At 32.5% G+C, this 16,557-nt stretch overlaps 1 protein-coding gene and 1 long non-coding RNA gene across 2 annotated transcripts in view; one reads left to right on the forward strand and one right to left on the reverse strand.

The window, feature by feature from the left end:
* The window catches only part of LOC111054675 (glypican-5-like), a 203,932-nt gene that overhangs the window by 48,124 nt on the left and 139,251 nt on the right, over window positions 1-16,557 (forward strand). The window lies entirely within an intron of this gene.
* LOC120353983 lies at window positions 13,026-16,028 on the reverse strand. The gene is made up of 3 exons (XR_005572718.1): window positions 15,831-16,028; window positions 14,345-14,466; window positions 13,026-13,062 (listed from the first exon to the last, which is right to left on the reverse strand). It is a non-coding gene; the product is annotated as an uncharacterized LOC120353983 (long non-coding RNA).

Genomic DNA, 16,557 nt, shown 5'->3' on the forward strand with positions numbered 1-16,557 from the left:
AGGAGAGAACGAGAAGAAGAAATGAAAGATAACAGAAGCGAAAGGCGTTTGACAATACAAGAAAAGAAGACGAAGAAGAAAAGAAAGAAAAAGTAGAAGAGAATTGTAGAAGAAGAGCAAAGCAAGAGTTTGTAGAAGAGAGAGGTGGGATAGCGCAGAAGACAAGAAGAAGAAGAAGAAGAAGAAGAAGAGAAGAAAAGTATAGGAAGAAGTTGTAGAAGAAGAAAAATAAGATGTGGAAGGAGGAGAGAAGAAGAAGAAGAAATGAAAGATAACAGAAGCGAAAGACGTTGACAATAGTACCTATATTTCTGAAAGTATGAATGGAGACATTTTGTATGGAGTAACAAGCGAAAGGTTTACTATGGTGGATATTAAGAATTGGGATTTTCTTCTTTCTTATCTTCTTCTTCTTCTTCTTCTCCTTCTTCTTCTTCTCCTTCTTCTTCTTCTTCTTCCCCTTCTCCTTCTTCTTCTTCTTCTTCTTCTTCTTCTTCTTTTTCTTCTTCTTCTTCTTCTTCTCCTTCTTCTTCTTCTTCTTCTTCTTCTACTTCTTCTTCTTCTTCTTCTACTTCTTCTTCTTCTTCTTCTTCTTCTTCCTATTCTTCTTCTTCATCAACATCATCATCATCATCTCGACTCTCCAATCTGCCTTATACTGTGCTAATAGGCTTATCACGTATTGATGTGTGGATAATGTGGTTTCCTAGTTGATAGAATGATAGAAGCAGCCTCTAGCCTAAACAATCACTGACAAAAGACTATGTTTATGGAGCATTGCTTCCGGGCTATTACCTACAACAGAACACATGTGATGTGAATTGGCTTGCCCATGTAGTGTGGTCCACGTTATAATGGCAGTGGAGAAAGATAGGAGAATAGCGTTGCAGAATTTCTGTCTTGTCAATGCCTTCTATGAAGGATAGGGATACCGCAGATGTAACATTAACTGTTCATTTTTACTTGAAATAATCGATTATGTTTTATGCGTTAGGAAACTTTGTATTTTTAAATGATTTATTAATACATTTTCATAGTTGAGATTGAATATTTTGTTGATCAATTTATTAATATCGGGGACCGAGCTTCGCTCTGGAGTACAAATGCATAAACAATTTATTACGAAAGAAGAAATTATAATAACATTCATAGTTCATACATAAATGTTCTATCCAATCACAGTAAATTGAGATTAATTCCCAGAGGAATGCAAAAATTTCCCTCACAAAGGCCCAGTTGCACAAAAGCCGGTTTAATCTAATCCTTTTCTAATTAAATTCTAATCCTTTTTGCGACTCCCACCAGCGGTCAAAGACTTTTCTTTTTGCTGGTGGTGGCTGAAAAAATTTTTAGTTTTTAGTTCTCGGTAGTTAATTTTATTTTATTTTCTTGTAATAAGTGTTGATTTATTAATCTTGATTTGTTGCATTGTTAAATTCTGGCAATAAAGAATTGAAATTGAAATTGTTGAAAAAAAATCCAGATTAATTTCAAGTGAGCAAATCAAGGAAGACCATTTCAAAAAGATGGTTCTTCTGGAATCAATCAGGATTAAAAATAACCCGTTTTTTGCAACCGGCACTAAGTACCTGATTGAATGATTACAAACGTTCAACAGCTGAGTCACAATTTTGACACAGTCCCACACACATGAACTCGCTCATTCACTTCCATCATCAACAGACGGCGAAATAATTATTATCAGGTGTTTTTCCAAGGATGAATAATAATTATCCTTTTAATGTCCTTCAGCGACTTCTCCCAGGGATGAGACCTAGAGCAATCGAAATTTTATATTATAAGCTCACTATGTTCTGAATTTCGTGAGAATCGTTAGAGCTGTTTTCGAGATCCGGTGAAATACATACGTATATAAACATCTAAACAGAAATTGCTCGTTTAATAGTATAGGATTACATCATTTTCAATATTCAAATTTAACAAAAATTAGATGTGTATCAAAATATGTCCAATCACTTTAATTTTGTTTCTCTCTTCTAATGTGCAACATTTTTTTTATTGTCTTCCATCTTCGTTTTTTGGTAGAGAGTTAGTGGGGAGGATATTTTTAATATTCTTTCCAAAGAATGGACATTGATATGTCCAAAGCTCCGCCAATTTATGTAGATGCATAACAATATAATTATCCATAGTTATTATATTACAAATTACTTTTTCATATCATATACTTTCAATAATTATTTTCGTAGTTCTATATTATAATAAATCATCTATAATTTTGCTGTATTGTAAGCTATTGTATATAAGTGTATAAGCCAGTATATATTGTAATCTACATAAATAAAGTACTCAATCAATCAATCAATCTTCTTCTCATCCTAACCCTCCTTCTCCTCCTCCTCCTCCTTCACCTCCTCATCTTCATCCACCCATTCCTCCTCCTCCTTATCTTCATCCACTCACTCCTCCTACTCCTTCTCCTCCATTGTCCCCAATTCGCGAACGACCAATTAAAAGAGAAGTCATCTAGTAAATGATTCGTCTCGTTCGAATGCGTTTAGAGGGTCATTGACCGAGTTGTTGTTATTGTCTGCACTATAGTTGGGTTATACTATATTGTTTAGAAGTTGTATACTATATCTATACTATGGTATAATATATGTGTATAGTTTTTGCGAGCTATACGGTCCTGGGTTTCGAAATTAATATAGTGAGTTGTCCGGTTGAGAGAATTGGCTGTAAAACAATTGCTATAATGTGTGTGTTGGTGTGTTGGCTATTAATTTATTTCAAGATTCCGATCTCGTTTTGAAAAGCACAGCGCACTGGTTGTGTCTGAATGTTCACTGTCTCTTCTCCTTCTTCTTCTTCTTCTTCTTCTTCTTCTTCTTCTTCTTCTTCTTCTTCTTCTTCTTCTTCTTCTTCTTCTTCTTCTTCTTCTTCTTCTTCTTCTTCTTCTTCTGCTCTTCTTCTTCTTCTTCTTCTTCTTCTTCTTCTTCTCTTCTTCTTCTTCTTCTTCTTCTTCTTCTCTTCTTCTTCTTCTTCTTCTTCTTCTTCTTCTTCTTCTTCTTCTTTTCTTCTTCTTCTTCTTCTTCTTCTTCTTCTTCTTCTTCTTCTTCTTCTTCTTCCTTCTTCTTCTTCTTCTTCTTCTTCTCTCTTCTTCTTCTTTCTCTCCTCTCTTCTTCTTTTCTCTACTTGTCTAAGTCACCATCGATCTTTCTCTACTATTTGTCATCCCGTCTCTTTCGGGTCCTGATTTTTAATCGATTCCCGATTTTTAACTTGTACACAATGTTATGACTATTATGTTAATAATTATGTTCCTTTCTTCTTTTCACTTGGATTATTTTGTTATATTTCCCTTATTCATTCTACTTCAAATATTTTCTCCAAATTTCCCCCAGTTTTTCCCCCAACACCTCTTCTTCTCATTCTTGTTTTCCTTCTCCCAAATTGCTTTATTTTTAAAAATCACTTCACTTTTATGGCCTACTTTTGTTCAAGTTAATAAAAGCAATATAAATACTTGTAGAACCCTTTATTATTGAAAGCTTTAAAATATTTATAAAGGGTACTACAAATATAAAGAAAATAACAATCTCAGTACCCTTTTTTCACTTGAAAATGGCATAAATATCCGAAACATGTAGTGATAAAATATTTCAAAAAAAGGGTACTGAGATTGTTATCTATATATATAAAAGCGAAATGGCACTCACTCACTCACTCACTCCCTCACTCGCATAACTAAAAATCTACCGGACCAAAAACGTTCAAATTTGGGTAATAAAAGTCTAGTCCAGTGAGGTGCACGTTATATATGGCAGTAACTTTTTGTCCACATACAGGTTCCAAATTTTTTATAAAGTAAACAATACTGTTGTGGAATTAAAAAACATTATAGTAAATTATGAACCGTATTGAAAATTTGGAAGAATTAGTTTCTAAAGAATGTCAGTGTCTGGGAACTTTAAAGCTTTCTGTCCATCACATACAGGTTTCAAATTGTTATGAAATAAACAATACTGTTGTGGAATTGAAAAAACATTATAGTAAATTATGTACCGTACTTAAAAATGTGGAAGAATTAGTTCTAAAGAATATCAGTGTCTGTGAACTTTAAAACTTTCTGTCCATCACATACAGGTTTCAACTGTTTATAAAGTTAACAATACTGTTGTAGAATAAAAATAACAAGATAGAAAATTATGTATTTTAAAATGAGGAAGAATAAAGTTTTTTAACAGTTGAATTTGACTGTTCGAATGAATGAATCTTAGCTTAAATACTCCGCTTACTATGGGTGTATCTTGTCTCAGCCAATGGCAGACTTTCACCGTGAATAATAGCTCAGTCAAGTACCAGTGAAGTGGCTCCAGCTTGCTCAAGCTTTTAGTTTACAAAAAATTGATTTATTTTTAATTATTTAAAAATATTAAAATATTAATTCTTTTTTATTTTTGATTTACTTTCTAATAAATAAGTTGTTATGGTTGCGACAGTTAAAAATAGTTTTATTCAGTTTCAACAACTTTTAGACCCGGTTGCACAAAAGCCGGTTAAATTTTAACCGTGAGTAATTCCACTAGAACCAATCAGAGAAGGTCTTTCAGAAAAGACGGCTTCTCTGGTTTGTTCTTGTGAAATTAATCACGGTTGAAAGTACTTTTAATGAAAGAATGATAAAAGCATGGCAGACAAAGGAGATGGTAAAAAAAGAGAGAGAGAGAGAGAGAGGGGATTGAAGAGAAGCACGTTTGTTGACATTAATAAAAGGAAAACAATAAATTAATTGTGGCACATTATTATCAATATTGGCCAATTTCGCTTCTATCAATTGAGAGAGATGACCAATTCAATTGACGCCTGTTGACATTTGTCCTACTTCAATATATTTGTACTCAATACAATGTTGCAATCCATGAGATGCGATTGATAAGAGAAAGGATGACAGTAAACAGTAATAAACACGAGGAAATCAGGAAAATAATTGAAGAAAAAAAAATACAAATTTTTGAAAGCAGAAGTGGAAGGTGATAGCTCTAGCAAATCTGAGGTAATCTGAATATCAGGAAATTGTCCAGTATTTTTCTTTTTATTCTGTTAGGTATATTAGACAAATCAGAAAAAAAATAAAAATATTGGACAATTTCCTGATATTCAGATTACCTCAGATTGCTAGAGCTATCACCTTCCACTTCTGCTTTCAAAAATTGTATTTTTTTCTTCAATTATTTTCCTGATTTCCTCGGTTTATTACTGTTTACTGTCATCCTTTCTCTGTCAATCGCATCTCATGGATTGCAACATTGTATTGTAGTACAAAATATATTGAAGTAGGACAAATGTCAACAGGCGTCAATTGAATTGGTCATCTCTCTCAATTGATAGAAGCGAAATTGGCCAATATTGATAATAATGTGCCACAATTAATTTATTGTTTTCCTTTTATTAATGTCAACAAACGTGCTTCTCTTCATTCCCCTCTCTCTCACTCTCTCTCTTTTTTTACCATCTCCTTTGTCTGCCATGCTTTTATCATTCTTTCATTAAAAGTACTTTCAACCGTGATTAATTTCACGAGAACAAATTAGAGAAGCCGTCTTTTCTGAAAGACCTTCTCTGATTGGTTCTAGTGGAATTAATCACGGTTAAAATTAAACCAGCTTTTGTGCAACCGGGTCTAAAAGTTGTTGAAACTGAATAAAACCACTTGTAATTGTCACAACCATAACAACTTATTTATCAGAAAGTAAATCAAAAATAAAAAAGAATTAATATTTTAATATTTTTAAATAATTAAAAATAAATCAATTTTTTGTAAACTAAAAGCTTGAGCAAGCTGGAGCCACTTCACTGGTACTTGACTGAGCTATTATTCACGGTGAAAGTCTGCCATTGGCTGAGACAAGATACACCCATAGTAAGCGGAGTATTTAAGCTAAGATTCATTCATTCGAACAGTCAAATTCAACTGTTATAAAAACTTTATTCTTCCTCATTTTAAAATACATAATTTTCTATCTTGTTATTTTTATTCTACAACAGTATTGTTAACTTTATAAACAGTTGAAACCTGTATGTGATGGACAGAAAGTTTTAAAGTTTCCAGACACTGATATTCTTTAGAAACTAATTCTTCCACATTTTAAGTACGGTACATAATTTACTATAATGTTTTTTCAATTCCACAACAGTATTGTTTATTTCATAAACAATTTGAAACCTGTATGTGATGGACAGAAAGCTTTAAAGTTCCCAGACACTGACATTCTTTAGAAACTAATTCTTCCAAATTTTCAATACGGTTCATAATTTACTATAATGTTTTTTAATTCCACAACAGTATTGTTTACTTTATAAAAAATTTGGAACCTGTATGTGGACAAAAAGTTACTGCCATATATAACGTGCACCTCACTGGACTAGACTTTTATTTCCCAAGTTTTAACGTCACATTTAAATGAAAACAAGCTAAGTTTATTCATGTAACTGACGTCATAATCCTCGTTTATTTATAGCCGAGCTTTGTTTTGAATTATTTATCTGAAAAAGTAAGAACCATGAAATCTTTTCTGTGTAGGGCTACTTGTAATATAAATAGAAATACATATATCAGTACCCTTGTTACTTTCCTTGCCCTATTACCATAGGTAAGGAAAGTATTGCTTTCCGGAAAAAATTAAGGTACCCCAATTTCTAAATTTCTATACGTTTCAAGGTCCCCTGAGTCCAAAAAACTGGTTTATGGGTATTGGTCTGTATGTGTGTGTGGTGTGTGTGGTGTGTGTGTGTGTGTATGGTGTATGTGCGTCTGTGTACACGATATCTCATCTCCCAATTAACGGAATGACTTGAAATTTGGAACTTAAGGTCCTTTCACTATAAGGATCCGACTCGAACAATTCCGATCAAATGCAATTCAAGATGGCGGCTAAAATGGCGAAAATGTTGTCAAAAACAGGGTTTTTCGTGATTTTCTCGGAAACGGCTCCAACGATTTTGATCAAATTCATACCTAAAAAAGAAATCGATAAGCTCTATCAACTGCCACAAGTCCCATATCTGTAAAAATTTCAGGAGCTCCGCCCCATCAATGCAGATAGATTCCCAATTATCGGGCTTCAGATACAATTGAAACAAAGAAAATCAAGTGGAGTAGATTGAGCATGAAAATCTCTACAATTGTTCAGTAACATTTTCATCTAAAATTTAAAATGAGCTCGAAATTCGAGAAAATGTTATTATTTCATTTGCAAACTGTTGGCAATTGTTGATTCTATTAAATGATTCACTATGATGAGATAGCAGACCTCGTGTGTCTCCAGCGTTATTGCCCTGTCACCAGCTGGCTCAAATATTTGAATAGTAGACTTGAGATGCGCGCGAACACTAGCGTCAGTGATCAATTTTCATAACGGCAAGGAAAGTTGTGTGAGTGCGCCACACCAGATTTTTGAATTATTTTATCGCAACATGATGTCATTCCAGTGATTCAAATCACTTGAAAATGACATCAATGTCCGAAACATGTAATAATAAAATAATTCAAAAATCTGGTGTGGCGCACTCACACAACTTTCCTTGCCGTTATGAAAATTGATCACCTAACGCTAGTGTTCCCGCGCATCTCAAGTCTACTATTCAAAGATTTGAGCCAGCTGGTGACAAGGCAATAACACTGGAGACACACATGAAGTCTGCTATCTCTTCATAGTGAATGATTTAATAGAATCAACAATAATTTGCAATTGAATAATCACATTTTCTCGAATTTAAAGCTTATTTTCAATTTTAGGTGAAAATGTTACTGAACATTAATTGTAGAGATTTTCATGCTCAATGATTTCTTTTGTTTCAATTGTATCTGAAGCCTGATAATTGGGAATCTATCTGCATTGATGGGGCGGAGCTCCTGAAATTTTTACAGATATGGGACTTGTGGCAGTTGATAGAGCTTATCGATGTCTATCTTAGGTATGAATTTGATCAAAATCGTTGGAGCCGTTTCCGAGAAAATCACGAAAAACCCTGTTTTTGACAACATTTTCGCCATTCTAGCCGCCATCTTGAATTGCATTTGATCGAAATTGTTCGTGTCGGATCCTTATAGTGAAAGGACCTTAAGTTCCAAATTTCAAGTCATTCCGTTGTTAATTGGGAGATGAGATATCGTGTACACAGACGCACATACACTCATACACCACCACACACACACACACACACACACACACACACACACACACACACCACACCACACACACCACACACACACACACACACACACCACACACACACACACACACAACACAACACACACACACACACACACACACACACAGACCAATACCCATAAACCAGTTTTTTGGACTCAGGGGACCTTGAAACGTATGGAAATTTAGGAATTGGGGTACCTTAATTTTTTTCGGAAAGCAATACTTTCCTTACCTATGGTAATAGGACAAGGAAAGTAAAAATCTGGTGTGGCGCACTCACACAACTTTCCTTGCCGTTATGAAAATTGATCACTGACGTTAGTGTTCCCGCGCATCTCAAGTCTACTATTCAAATATTTGAGCCAGCTGGTGACAGCTATTACCTGCTAGTTATTTATAAATAACACTAAAGCTAGTGTATAAATATTGCTTTTTATTGAAATGAAATTTATTGATTCCTTTCACAAAAAACATAACGTATTGAAATTTAAAAAGGTAGGAACTAAGTTGACCACTGTAACCAGTACTCGTGGTCAACTTACAGAAAAAATAACAATAATCATTATTACTAAAAAATTACATAATGGTTATAACTTGATTTAAAATTATTCAACCAATGCATGCAGTTTGAAATGAATATCACTGTAGATAGGAATTGACAAATCTTATGGAGAGACAACAAAAAAAATCTGGTATGGTACACTCACACAACTTTCCTTGCTCATTGAACTGTAAGCCTCATTCTCAAACGAGAATAATTTAGGGGAATAACATCGTGACAATTATTGGCGGCAACATATTATTTGCAACTACGATCAGACTACTGTATATGTGTATATATAATTATTGTTTTCAGAGTACTTTCCTTCGTGTAAATTATAGTGAAATTAGATTATTTTTTTAAAGTCGTCAAAACAGCTGTTCTACAGATGAAATATCTTGACTATGACTGTGTACTTTTTATAAACTGCTCTACCTACCTACCTACCTCATGCACGAGATGGAGGTTACTAAATCCATTTCTCAAGGATAGGGTGGACCCCCAATTAGTTTCCCAGAAAAAAGACTCATGCCAGTTGATAGATCTGATAAATAACTATACAGGGTATAAATAAAAAATCGTTAGAGCCGTTTTTTAGAAAATCGTGAAAAACATGGTTTTTAGTCATTATCCGCCATTTTTCTCAATAATATTACGGAGCTCCTGAAATTTTCCCAGAAATGAGACTCATGCCAGTTGATAGGGCTTATAAATAGCTATCCATGGTATAAATTTGAAGAAAATCGTTAGAGCAGTTTTCGAGAAAAACGTGTAAAACATTGTTTTTTAGTAATTATCCGCCATTTTTTCCGCCATCTTGAATTGAATTTTATTGAATTTCTTATTGTCGGATCCTCATGGTATAAGGACCTTAAGTTTAAAATTTCAAGTCAATCGGTTGATTAGGAATGGAGTTATCGTGTTCACACAACACACACACCACACACACACACACACAACACACACACACACACACACACACACACACACACACACACACACACACACACCACACACACACACACACCACAACACACACACACACACACACACACACACACACACTACACATACACACACACACACATACACACAAGACCAACACCCAAAAATCATGTTTTTGGACTCAGGGGATCTTGAAACGTATAGAAAACTTGAAATCAGGGTACCTTGATTTTTTTCGGAAAGCAATACTTTCCTTACCTATGGTAATAGGGCAAGGAAAGTAAAAAACATATTAAGTGCTTCTACAAACCCAGTAGGCTATAGTAGGTCCACGTTATAATGGCAGTGGAGAAAGATAGGAGAAAAACGTTGCCGGACCTCTGTTTTGTCAATGCCTTCTATTATAGATGGTAGCAGATACAGGTTTTTTGATGTAATATTAACTGTTCATTCTAATTTAAAATAATCAATTATATTTTTTAATAATTTTCTGATAAATTTACATGATTTAAATGAAATTTTTTGTTAATTAATTATCAATTCTACATTGTTAAACTAGATCTGGCAACAGATCAAAGCGAGAAAGAGATAGCGCTCTCCGTTATGTTGAATGATAGACAAGGATAGCAATACCATTGCTAATCAAACACTGCCATTATAACGTGGACCTCACTATAGATCGCAGATGCATTTTGTAATGCACCTCTGTTTTGTCAATGCCTTCTATAGACGGTAGCTGATACAGGTTTATTGATGTAATATTAACTGTTCATTCTTGTTTAAAATGATCTATTATATTTCATTAAGCAAGGAATTAAACTTCTCAATAATTTTATAATAGATTTACATGATTTAAATGAAATATTTTGTTAATTATTATCAATTCTACATTGTTAAACTAGATCTGGCAACAGAGCAAAGCGAGAAAGAGATAGCGCTATCCGTTATGTTGAATGATAGACAAGGATAGCAATACCATTGCTAATCAAACACTGCCGTTATAACGTGTACCTCACTATAGATTCCAGATGCAGTTTGTAATGCAGGTCGCATGCATTGGATGCAGTTCTCTGATGCATTTTTATCACCTAACCTTGCCTGCAAGCTGTTATTAATAATGCATCGCTATCATTGAGCCTTACCTTGAGTAAATAGAATAAACAACCTATAGATATTCTCAGCTTGGATGCACAGTTGATGTTGTCTTCAGAATGACGTCATTCTTAGCTATTGTACTGGAGTTGATGGATGGATGCCTTCTAGGAAGAGAAATATGTCTGTAGGTTAGTGAGCTGTAGCCAACTGTGAACGTCTTTGTTAAATTTATTTGCTCAACTAGTATTATACCACTGGTGGAATATAGGTTTTCAAATATTTCTAATGATGTGATTCATAAATATCCATAAGAATAATAAATTTCCACTTTTTACTTTCCTTGCCTAATTACCACAGGTAAGGAAAGTATTGCTTTCCGAAAAAAATTAAGGTAACCCAATTTCTAAAGCTGTGTTTTCGTAACGGGCAGAAGCAGAATCGATTGCAGCGCACCCAGGCGGGCAGAAACAGTAACACTCAAAGAACTAGTTCTTTGACATGAATTTTGCTTTATGTGTTATGGGTAATGAACTTTTTGGGTTGTCCAAAAGGTAATTCTAAAATGATTATTGGATATTTAATTCAATAAAGTGAATAAATTGCTTTTTATAACTCAGATAACTTTTCCACAATTATTAGTTACTTCAATTATGCTAAATTTTATGCTTTATAGGCATGTCAATCAAAGAGTTTACTTTTCATTTCCTATGCTTGAAATTTGTAAGGTGAATTATTTGAAGTAACTGATTGTATTTCATTAATTATAAGATATATTTTATTAACTAGAAGCATTCCATTATTAATAATATATATTTTTATTATAATTATTTTATTAACTAGAATCATTTGCCTTCAGAGTCAATGCATGTTCTTTGAATCACATCGTGTATCTAGGTAGGCTACCTACTATGAGTACCGTATTCAACTTCAAAGGCCTATTGAAGCTCTATCGAAAAAAATCAAATTAATAAATGAGTGTTTTACTTTTGGCATTTTTGGAATCTACGGGTTATTTACACCAAGAGAAATAAATATTGTAAACGTTTTTTAGGCAATTTTATTTTAGCAGTCCCCTTTCTGATCATTGGATAGTTACGTCCCGGCTGATATACTTAAATAAGAATCGTGAGGCCCTTGCCTGCCTAAATCAATATGCCTTTTCAGGCAAGGTTGAATTAGGGACTCCTCACCAGTAAAAGCTATACGAATATTAAAAATTATTATTATTATAGATTACTGTAACATATATGACATGTACAAAGTGTATTCAAACAGGCGAACTAATTCTAATAATCATTGTTGATATAACTATATATTGCTAGAATAAACAGGTTCTGTTATGGTACCTACTTTAAAAAACACATAGCCTATTTTAAAATGGATAAATATCTATTAATTATAAAAGGTAACTAGTACCCTTGTGATATTCCAAAATGAAACATGATTAGTTTCGACTTGTTCAATAAGGACTCTCTTGACAATGACATAATTAGAAACTGCATGCTCATGCTTATTTTGAATATTTTAGGGTAGGCCTACTAGTTATTTTCTATAATTAAACATTAAGTTGCCCTATCAAAATTAATACTCTATTAGGGTATTAATTAGAACTAGAGTAGCCATTCAAACTCCTTATTTACTATAATGTTCTAAAAGCTTATTAATTTTAATCAAAGCCTTGGAAATATAGCCTAGAAGGTAGAATTGAAAGTCATTATATTTGATGTGGCTTGGAACATAATATTTTCAACTTTTGCTTGAGTTATTTTTCATATTCAAAGAATTATTACCCCTTCAATGCAGTACATAAGTACTATTACTTAATTCTTAATGCAATACATAATTGTGATACCCTATTTTATATCCAATTCAAGTCTATTATTAACTACACGTTACCTCTAGCATTTGCTAGTCAGCAATGTTAAATAATGTTATTATTTCCAAAAAAGTAGAAGCCTTACAGAACCAATAAAGTTGTTAATAAGAGTTCGATGCTGTTGGGTTGAATATAATTTTAAAAATCCCTCAAGTATAAACCATCAAAACTCATTTTATTAGCTTCATGTCTGTGTTTATTCAAAACTACCTGAATTGAAGCAGTTTGCAGGAGCGATCAAGAAGAAGAAGATTATTATTATAACATGAAATGAAAACATCAGATGTACTGAAAAAATGAATATATTTCTTAGATTAGTCCATCTCTTTCTTCTGTAGGCTACTACATCATACATGAATCATATCCATGGAATATTATTCATATTGATTTTTTGTCATCCTCTACTTCTGGCTGGTACACCTCTAGGCCTGAAATCAAAAAGTTATTGATAATTATTTATTATTCATTATAAAAAAAACTTTGCAAAGTGAATTCTGAAATTGATTGTTTGTAATCTGTATAAGTTTTTAATTTATTTCTTGGGAAGAATCCCCCAAAATGACAAAGTAATATTATATGAGAAATCCAATAAACCAACAATCAGTTGAATTATTATTGGCATCAATCTGTAAGTTGTGTAATTCTGAATGATTGATTGAATAAATAAATAAATCTCCATGCAGGAATTGGGATTAATCAGTGTGCCCCAAGGTCAAAAGAACTTGTTGGTGAACACATATTTTTGGATACCATGAACAATTCATTTATTTCTGTGGTCAGTAGGCCTACTTCTCAACCGTTTGGTTTACTAAACTCTTCCAAAATGTACTGCATGAAGTAATTATTAGTTCTACATTCAGAGAAACAAGTTTAATGAAACAAATGGGAATAATCAATAAATTAATTGCTTAATCTGAAATGATGATTATCTACAACATTATAAGTAGAACTAAGTGATTTGAAAATAAATACCAAACTGTAAATACATAAATCTCTCAAAATAATGCAGGTATTTCATGAATTCAATCATAAATTTTAAAAGGTGGAATCAGTGTCATTAAAGCTATTATTCAGTGTTTTCTACCAGCACTTGCTGAGTGAATTTTTGAAGTCATCTATTCATAGTTCTAATGTATGGTCATTCATAAATTTCAAAATTCACTCAAGATCAAGATGGACAGTTGAGAAGATTGTTTTGAAAACAATGTATTAACTTATCATTCAGGGAATAGAGCTGTTCATAATATTTGGGATTCCTTCCATAAAGAAATAAGTTATGTAACAAAATCTAATAATGTGATAACATTTTAACATCAAATTATGTATTTAATGTTATCACATTATTAGATTCTGTTACATAAATTATTTCTTTATGGAAGGAATCCCAAATATTATGAACAGCTCTATTCCCTGAATGATAAGTAAATACATTGTTTTTTAAACACTCTTCTCAACTGTCCATCTTGATCTCATGTGGTTTCACGTTGTTTTGAAATATTGTATACTGTAAGCTATTAATGATTTCAAAATTCAGTCAGTTTTTTTAATTATTTTAGTCACATACCATAGCTTTATGTCTTACTAATTGAATAACTAACATCAGATCGATAATAAAACATCGAAGTGGATAAACTTTTTAAAAAAATGTGAAACTGTATAAAATGACATCGCCTATATAAAGTTTAAAAAATGAGTGGAATTTTATCTTACCTAACTTATTCTTATTCTAACTATGGGTTCCAATGACTTTTTCCATCCTGGTCAACAAAAAAGAATTCATATGAATTTCCTTTCCAGCACATTCTCTTCAATATTTTGTTTGTAAATGGTACCTGAAAAAGAACATATTAATCTTTCAACATATCCATTTTGGAGATAAAGTGAAGTTAATCATCAATGATAATACATAGTTTGGACTTTGAATAAATTAGAAGTGAACTGGCCTCAATAAACTATTTACATAGTGTATAGTATACTATAGCCTACTTACATTAGGCTATATACTATAGCCTACTTACAAGTATATAGCCTACTTACATTTGTAGCACATAACAGAAAACACTTTAAAGTTTTATAATATAAATTAAAACAGGAGACACATGACATGAATAGATTAAAAACATTAAAAAACTTACATTACACACTCTCTGCTCAGTCGAGAAAAGGGACACAGTCCTCGAAAATTTCCGATTCTAATGTAAGTTTTTCAGTGTTTTTAATCCATCTATGTTGTGTGTCTCCTGTTTTAATTTATACTATTTACATTGATATACCTGGGATCACGCAATATATTGATCAATAGAGCATGAATAAGTGTTTCAAATACATTACTATTTTAGTTTTAAATGAGTTTGGTAGCAATGGTCAACCAGAAAAATAGTACCTATTTCATCTTTTTTCAATGACAGTCTTTCAATATTCAATTACACTGACTCTGATCAAGTTATTTCTATAACAATCTATGTAATTTTGTTTCCAAGTGAATTTAAATTAACTAAAAGAAGATTAATTTATGGATAGGTACCAAAGACAAAGTAGATGTTCTCATAGTCAGGTTGGTTTTGTTATTGTATTGATAAACTATGGGTTGAAATATTTTAGGTGCAACAATGATAATGGATTTTAGGACTTAGAATGTAATGAAATACTTCAAAGTCAATGATGATGTTATTTTCAATAAATCGGTTTGTGAAAACTACTAGCTGCATTATAAAAATGTATTTTGTGATTAGGCCAACTCAATGAAAGTGTAAAAGATTGTTAGCATGAAATGCTATCTTATCTTATCATGTAAAATTCAAAATGTTATCTTGGTTGAATAATGTTTGGAATCTGATCATTTCATGTTAATTTAATCAAGCAGCTTGAATGAGTTTAAATCTAAATAGTTGATTAGATTTCTCTCTTTCTTGTGATAATTCTCTACCATACACAAACTGGCTAGTCTAGGCTTTACATTATTATAAATACTAGAAGTTATACTTCAAATAAATAAATAAAAATTCGTCAACTTCTAACTTCTTGAAAAACGAAAAAGATAGCAATTTAGACCTAGAGACTAGTTATTAAAGGCGTACTAAAGTAGACTACCTGAATAAAAATTGTAAACATGCTGGTAGGCTACTTATAAAAATTATATTAAATTGTGTACGGTAGATCTAGCCTACTTTATTATGAGAAATTTAAGTCTACTTACTTGAATCCTCTATCACATCAGCAATTTTTAACCATTTTCTATTTTTCAAATAGGTAATTCGTTGTGCAGGTCTGGAAAGTACAAAACTTTGAACTGTCGCATCAAATTTATAACGAATTTTACGCCTTTCGGTTGTAAATCCATTTTCAATTTCTCTTGTAAAAATTATAAGAATAAAGAAACCAATGGAAATATTTTATACCTCAATTTTCTACTACAATTAATTTCACAGTATAATAGTAGCAATCCGAAATCTGACAACCAACAGCAAAATAATATATCAAAACAAACCATCCAAAAATTAAAGATTGAGGTTAAAAAGAACATGGCGTCTGATCCAGAGAAAGATTCTTCTGCCGGTGTCACGTGATCAGAGCAGAAAAATATTTCGAAGCTGTCTGTTCCCGTCGACAGAATCCCGATATTAGTTCTTTTTCGACAAAACGGTTCACGAGCAGTGATCGGTCGAAGCAAAATAGCATTGTGATGATAGGCCTTAAAATGAACGGCGAAATGAACGACAGTTCGTCTCTGATTTGAACAGTTCTTTTTTTCTGCTCAACTTTCTGCCGATGGGTGAACACTACCATAAGAACAAATGTTAATTTAAAGTGAATTCTGTCGTCTGCCCGTTACGAAAACACACCTTTAATTTCTATACGTTTCAAGGTCCCCTGAGTCCAAAAAAGTGGTTTTTGGGTATTGGTCTGTGTGTGTGTTGTGTGTG

The sequence above is a fragment of the Nilaparvata lugens genome, chromosome 13, assembly GCF_014356525.2.
Source record: "Nilaparvata lugens isolate BPH chromosome 13, ASM1435652v1, whole genome shotgun sequence".
Taxonomy (NCBI): domain Eukaryota; kingdom Metazoa; phylum Arthropoda; class Insecta; order Hemiptera; family Delphacidae; genus Nilaparvata; species Nilaparvata lugens.